Genomic DNA, 8,512 nt, shown 5'->3' on the forward strand with positions numbered 1-8,512 from the left:
CCTTAACCAAACCCTGGCAAATATTTTCCAGAAAATTCGACCCTCATAATACTCGATTTTGATCATCAATTAAGCTTCGTAAGGTACCAAGGATCAAAACGCAATGATTTTCGTCAATTAACATCAACATTTGATTGGTGTTTTTATCGGTTTATATGTTGGTTTAAACTTTTTAGTATTAATCGAAATTACCCTAACTTATATTGTGTTTTAGTCTAAAAGGGTTACACATATCGATTGTCGATGTGTTTCCGAGATGATTTAAGCAAATTATTGATCGTTACATCGTATAACATGGGGTAATTGATCTGGACTGCATGTTTGACTGTTCAAGTTTGTAAGGCCTCATTACCGGTGCCTCACATTTGGACGTTGGATTTACTCATAAACACAGTTCTAAATATCAGAGTTAATTAAAACTTTCGCTGAATAATATAAACTGTCAACCATCCATTACAAACATCCACAACTTGTCTTTTAAAAACATAACATAAAACATAGTATCAAAACATCACGACAAATCTTCAGATGCCAGCCTCTTCAGCATTACCATGTGTCTCCCTCAAGCCAGCTGTCTCAGTCGATTAGCCTGCGTGCATACTAAAAGTCAGCTACGCTGAGTGAGTTCTAGTTAATCAGACAATGTACAATACATTCACATATTTACATATGCACCCGAAGGTACATACCTTCCTATTATCTTACATCCTTACATACTTACGTACTTTCATTCTTTCCTTCATATTAACATACATACTTTCATTCATACACATACATTTTAAAGAGTCTTCCGCCCTATAACCTTCACCGATATTATTAGGGTCGGTTCCCTACATTATTAGGGTCGGTTCCCTACATTCGCCGACATTTTTAGGGTCGCTTCCATACATTCGCCGACATTATTAAGGTCGGTTCCCTATGTTTAGTACATTGTACCCTACCTGCCTTTACGTACCTTTCTTATTAGTACATGCACAATCCGAAGATCGTTCATGTGCTAACATCTTAACATACATACATCTTTCACATATCATATATATACATCAATCATCATACATAAATCGTACAAGGCATACACTTACCACTTAAGGTAAGTGTATTAATTATCACATCGAATATGCACACAGCCCCGAAAACATAACAAGGAAGTGGAGCTAGAAACTCACCTGAACTCAATTACGTTCACCGTTAATTGTTATTCCTTTCCTTTGTTGTGCTCGACTAACTATATAACAATTACACGTATCAATTTAACTATCACTACTCACATCGCGTTTCTAGTCTAGTTATAACCCTCAACGAACGGGGGTCCGGGGCCAGCGCCCCTGGCAGCGGGGTCTAGGGGCGGCAGTCCCTAGCAGGGTTCAAGGGGCAGAGCCCCTGGCTGGGGTCGAGCTTTTATATTTCCATTAACTGTCTTAACACATTTTCCATTAGAAAATTGAATCATTTTTAAATTTGCTAACTTAAAAAGTTCAAGGGCTTTCTTGTAATTAAATCATTCTTTTATAAGTCCAGGGACTGTTCTGTCATTTCATTAAACTTCTAGTTCATTACTTGGCTTTCTAACAAATTGGTCTAACATAGCAAACTGGTTCTTGTAACGAATTGAAACCTCTAACGAACTGGACCCTTCACGAATCGGTCCATAGCGAACCAGTCCATGTAACGAATCTGTCCATCTAATTCGGCATCTCTTCTAACGAATGACTATAACGAATCAAGGTTAATTCGTTATCTTTTTCCTTAACGAATTGGATACGAACTAAAGCTAGTTCGTTATGTTTCCTTAGACGAATCAACTAGCGAATCACCCCTAGTTCGTTGACTCCCCGATAACGAATTAGGGTTAGGTCAGAGAATGTCAGAACATTCTCTAACATTCCTCTTAACCTCGTATCTTTTCCGGCGCCGTCGTCGGAAAAACGCAGTTTCGCCGGAAAAACGAGTTTTGACTCGTTTTTCACCGTTTTTCGCCCCGTTCGATCCAGATCTGAGCTAGGGTGATCCCTAAGCTCATCTTAGGTTTGGTTTATACCCGATTCCATCCGGATCTCGTGACTTAAACGTTTAATGGTGTCGGCTCGTTGTTTCGTGACCATATCTAACGGGTTTAAGTTCATACAACATCATGCTATTATTACCTCGGGTCGGGATCGATTCCACTTTCTTGGTTCGGCTAGATAAGGAGAGAACTAGAGAGAGATCTTAAGTGTGTGTTTTGATGGTGTATGGAATATGTGTAAATGAGTGATTAAATGGTGATTATGGTTTATATAATTATAGATCATGGGCTTAAGCCCATGGTCTTCCTTATTTCATTCTAACCCAAGTCCATAACACATATCCATTTAACCAACACAAACCCAACTCATATTCTATTTATCTAAACTGATAACGACCCACTATAAAATAGACAAAATTTATTTTATTATTATAACCAAATGTAGGATGTTACAAAGTTCATTTCAATTTTTTACTTTGACTTCTGATTAGTCAAGATTATAATTTATTGGTGCCCATTCTTTATGTGATAGCGAATTGAAACTCATTCGTTTTTCAATTCGTTATGTTTGACTAACGAATCACCTCCTTCGTGTTTTTTAATAACGAATTGCCTCCCATCCGTTCATTAATTCGTTATTCTTGTGGGGATGATTCGTTATGTCTAATCCGTTGTCTTGCATTAATAACGAAGTAAACAATCTTTATAACGAAGTACCTTATTCATTATAATGAATCAGTACCAAATTATTAACTAATTGCACCTAAATTTATTTAAAACATTTTAGTAAATTATACCAAAATATTTATATTATTTGTTTTTCGCTTTACTAAATCTTGGGTTTATATATTTTTTCAATTATGGTTGACGAGATTGTTCAGGATCCTCCTGTAGCTGATCAACAACCAATACAGCAACAAATAGTGCAGCAGCCACAAGAACCGGTGTTGGAACCCGGATTAGCAATCGTTAACAATAACAGATCTCAGATCTGTGAATATCCGATTAGAACACCTAAGGATCTAGCTCATAATTAACCTTGATTTAATGTTATGTATGTGTATATATTATCAATATATTAGATGAATAATGTTATGGTGAAGCTTGAGAGAGAGCAATTACTCAAAAACTCTTTTTCTCAACTCTTAATTAAAGTGAATAGTAGTTCACTTATATAGAAGGTGACCTGGTTCGCTAACATCCCCTAGCGAACCAGCTTCCCCTTCGTTACATAAATTAACATAACGAACCACCCCCTGATTCGTTAACATCCCCTAACGAATCAGGAGGGAATACATTATAATGTCTTAGTTCGCTAACATCCCTAGCGAACTAGACTTAACCTTAACGAACTAGTTAATAATAAACATTAAATATTACATTAATTAATAAACAAAACATTAACGATAAATACAAAGACTCTAGACGCAAAACCGTGCACTAAAAGACACCCCCTCGTCTTGAGCTCTTTGTCTTTAACTTATTTGAAGCGCTTGGACTGCCAGTCTCTGCAACTATGAATTCCATGTTCATGACACACACGAACGACTCGTTGGAATTGCATAGCCAGGTCGTAATCTTCTTGGCGCTCGATCAAAATTTGCTTCCTATGTAGCACATCATTGTCTGTCTCTGATAAATTGACCAACCACATCGGGTCGATTATCTTGATGAGCTCGGTCTGCGGTCCTCGACCACGAACAATAACAGCCTCGCCAGTACGATAGTCATAGTACCAACGGTTGAAAGACAGATAAATATCTTGAGGCATTGTCTTCACAGGAACCTTTTTCATCGTCTTTGGCGGCTTCACTTTCAAGACAAGTTTCTTCCAGCCGGTCCTTGGATCAATCTCGTCAATGTGCTTACGTCTTGGGACCTGGGGCATGAAGAATTTGAAACCATGATTGACCTCGAACAGTAAGTGTTGATGAAACCACTCAGCCGTTCGGTAACCCCCACAATTGATAAATGGAAGTCTCGCGAGGGTAAGTACATCCCAACGCGGTAGAGTTAAAACATCCATTATCCTCTCATAATACTGGACACCCTTTTCCCACTTGACTATACATACTTTAAGGTCAGAGTCATAAGCCCATGAAACAATATCACCGTGTACCTTTGAAACAGTCTTGAAGGTAGTCATCTGATTAGCCTCAACCCAAGCAGCAGCAGTATCTTTTCTTTCTTGATCTACATAACGATAAGCACTGATGATTTTACCCACTTTATGACGTTTGAACCATCTTTCTACGTCCTCATCAGTCACTTCTTTGAGTGAGGATACTGTTCGCTGCACAACCTTTTCCAACTCATCCTCAGTCTCTTTAATTACTTCTTCATGAAATACCGGAGCACCTTGATCAACGTTTGCATTTTGATACAAGTCCGGGTAATCTTCAGCTGTCACATCCTCCATCTCAATCTCTTCATCCTCATAAACAAAATCCGTATTCATAAAAAACGGATCAACTTCCAATTCCTCCTCAGTTATCACTTCGACATCAGGCTCAGTCTCTAAAGCAGTCAACTGATCGTCATTCAGCCCAAACAGAATCGAAATCTGCTCCCGTGTCAAGGATCTAACCACAAACTCACCAACCTCTATCTCATCTCTGTTTACCACACTACGAACCACCCCTGATCCATCAACAAATATCACTGTGTTAGCTACAATCATTTCAATTGGCTTGGCAGCTGTTGGATCTTGATAAATAATTATCTGCTTTCTCGAATCATCACCGCCACTAACACCTGCACCAGAGGATGAACCATGCGATTGTTTAGGCTCACCTTCTGCATCAGATTCGTCAGGACCATCATCGTCATTCTTAAGTTTCTTGAGGGCATCTTCTTTACAAGTTAATTGTAAAATCAACTCTTCTTGTTCCTTTAATTTCACCCCCTGAGACTCAACAATCGTACGCAACGACTTAGTCTCCTTCTGACAGAAAGAAATATAACTCATCATTTGTCGTTGATTCTCCATGAGTCGTTCTTGAGTTTGACGGTCAGCTGCTATTGGATTTTCATATAGATGTAGCAGATTTAGCAGCATTTCAGTTTGACAACCTGGTGGCAAGTTGTATACGGACGGGTGAACAGGTTGAACAGGTCCTTGAGGCCGAGTGATTCTCATGAATGAGACATCACTAGGCGGAGGTAGAGGAAGAGTATTTGTTGGCGGAGGAGGAGGTCTCATTGATGTAGTAGAAGATACTGTAGACAATACAGCAGGAGGCCTCGGTATCTCGGTTAACGCCATTTGAGGAATAAGACCGAGCCTCTCATGTGACACCAATGTCGTCGTCAAGGTAAGCATCGGAGTGCTAGTAGTTAGCGGCACCGCCGAGCTTTGAGGAGTTGATTGACGTGGTGGTGGGGTTCCAATGATTACCCCAGCCCCAGCAGACACACGGGGCTTCTTTGATGGTTCACCAGTAGCTACAACTTTACCCTTTCTTTTTCTTTCCAGCTGAGCTTTCATGGTGGCTGCTAGAGCAGCATCGACTGCATCTTGTTGTTCTTTAAGAGCTCGTTCACCAGCTCCACCAGCACCATCATTCCCATCATTATCACCATCATCATCTCCACCATCATTGTTCCCACCTTCTCCCCCTTCACGCTCGAAATCCGAATCATCGTGGATCCAACGCTCATTAGGAGGACATACATAATCCGGATTGATTATATGACCAATCATCCGTTTGTCCTGTGGCTTTTCCTTCCTATAAATTAACATACGATGTACCGTTTCAGCTTTCATATGTTTCATATCAAGAACATCGTTCACCAACGTTCGATCAATCACCAAATTTGGAATCAAATCCTGAATAATTAGCTGTAAAAAGCAAGGGTACATCAAGAACTTCTTTGACTGTAGATTTTGTTGAACCTGCTCTTTCAGGTGATCAAATATGAGTTCTGAGTAGTTTAAGGGCTTGTTCAGGATTAGAGCAACAAACGCCGACTGCAAACTTAGTCTACACTCATCAAACCCACCGCGACGTCCATCATACAATGAAGTAGAACATGCAACAGATACTTGTATGGTGGACACAACCCATTCTTGTTCAGCATAGATTTACGAATATCACCACCATAGTTCAAGCGTGTGAATAAACCTCTAACCAATGTCCTGTCAAATTCACTCGGGTTATCATCATTATCGTCAATTTAAGTACCTGACGAATGACCTCAACATCAATCGTAATTGGAATCTGATTGATTGTAGCTCGAACCCATTTATCTGCCTCAACATATTCTGCCGTATTCCAAAATTGCCTGATTATACTAAGATACACTTTAGGTTTAGTAGTGATGGCATAGTATATCTTTGAACGTCGTAAGAAAGTCAACATAGCTCCAAACGTTTCCAAATCAGTCACATCTTGATCAACATAAGCACAAATGTTGTGCTTTTTATCAAACGGCAATAAGATCACTTCAACTTGTTGATCGTGTTGTTGTGGTTGTCCTTGTGGAGGTTGTTCTTGTGGTGGTTTTTGTTCTTGATCATCCATGTATTACTGTATAAATAAAACCGAATATGAGAATAGATATCAAAATATATAATCAAAAGATATGTGTAATTAATCTAGTTACGCGTAATAGACGATTTAAATCCTTTAATTAAATTAAATGAATATTAAAATTAATTTATTTAATAAATGTCATTCGTTAAGAATCACACTGATTCGTTACAATAAGATAACGAATCAGGCGATTCGCTATCAAGTAAATACCTTAACGAACTAAACATAGCGAATTACTATTTAATTTTGACGAACTAAACTCTAGTTCGTTATATTTTAAGCGAATCCATATCTGATTCGTGTAACATCTTATTCGCTTAGCTAGTTCGTGTAAAATCTTAACGAATTGGACACGAAACAGTTCCAATTCGCTAAGACTAACGAATGGTCATAATTAAGACTTGTTCTTTGACTTCACAAAGTCAAAGTCAAAATTAGGATGAACATAGATAGTCAACAATATGAACCCGGGGACGATTAGGCCATAACTATCGTCGAATCATCGCAATAATGAGGTCGTTGTACTCGGAATTACGTTCGTAATCGAAGATGAATGAGATTAAGACTCAAAATCTCTAAGTACATAGGTTAGACGAACCTACTGTAAACACCAATAACACAAAACTATAATTAACCCGACAAACAACAATCAAATCATGATTGAAGCCCACCAAGGGTATCGGAATTTGATTCCGATCACAATGACATCAAAATCATACAGTTATTAACATAAATTATACACAAATGGATTTCAAAACTTCAGAAACCCTTAAACACTTAAAAGTTCATGATTTAACTATCAACTAGTAGCCATTTTTGACGAAAATTATATCGCCATGATCGGCTATACCTTAGAAACTCAAATATATCCTTGAAATATCCAAACAAGAAAGTCGAGATTTCAGAGAAAATTTGAACAGGGTTTTTTAAAGGTGAAGGAATAAGGCGAACAGTAGAAGACTGTTCGTTTTCTTGTCTTATATAAAATTGCACGCAACCCGAGGTACAGCTTGTACGAATCAGATGATTCGTTTAAATTAAAGTTAACGAAATAGCTCATTCGCTAACTCAATTCGTTACCTTATGTTGGCGAATCGCTACTTGATTCGTTAAATTAAAGTAGCGAATCAAGACATGATTCGTGACGCGAATCGTTAAATATGCATAACGAATGGATGATTCGTTACAGAGTGCGGAAGCGAATTAGGTTAGCGAACCAGAAGCTAGTTCGCTAAAGAATCACCTAGTTCGTTATCCATAAATAACGAATTGGATTTTAATGAAATAAAATCTTTTATTTAATTTTAAATTAAATAATTAAATGAATTAAATAGATAAGTAAATGAATAAATAAATAAATTAGGTTATCGAGAATCTTTTTATCCCGACAACCAAATACGTTAAAAACGTTTCAGTTTTCCGAAACATAACTTAAAAACACCAATATTTTTTGTATTTTATAATAAAATAAAGAATGTATTTACAAAAGAATATCCGAATAATTAAAAATAGACAATCTTTTTGTGTTATTTTTTTTAATGATTTATCAAAAACAGTACATATTTTTGTATTTTTGTTGAGTTTGAGTAGAGAATCATATTGACCAAATTGCCCTTCCATCACAGTTTTATATTTCAGCGATATTATGACTGGCGATAAGTCGGTCATTGGTATTGTTGTCCACATAAATCTAATAACACACATTCAAGTATTTTTGTGATATGATTAAATTGTTCAATTAAAGCACGGAATATCAGAAACTATCAACCTCTAATCTCGGTTCAAGCTTAATTCGATTTTTGCCAAATCACCCCAACTTGACTTAAACGATTATATTTTTAATCAAAATTTTGATACCAATTTTGAAATTTTGAGCAATGCATCAAGTTTCCTTTACTATGAGTGAGTATGCACGAGTCCATCTGTCGGCTTACATACATCGTATCCCCTGGGGTCCGTTTCTTATTGGTAT

Source organism: Bidens hawaiensis, unplaced genomic scaffold (assembly GCF_021521415.1).
Source record: "Bidens hawaiensis isolate Kalapana, Puna unplaced genomic scaffold, B.hawaiensis_p1.1 tig00062154_1, whole genome shotgun sequence".
NCBI classification, from domain to species: Eukaryota; Viridiplantae; Streptophyta; class Magnoliopsida; order Asterales; family Asteraceae; genus Bidens; species Bidens hawaiensis.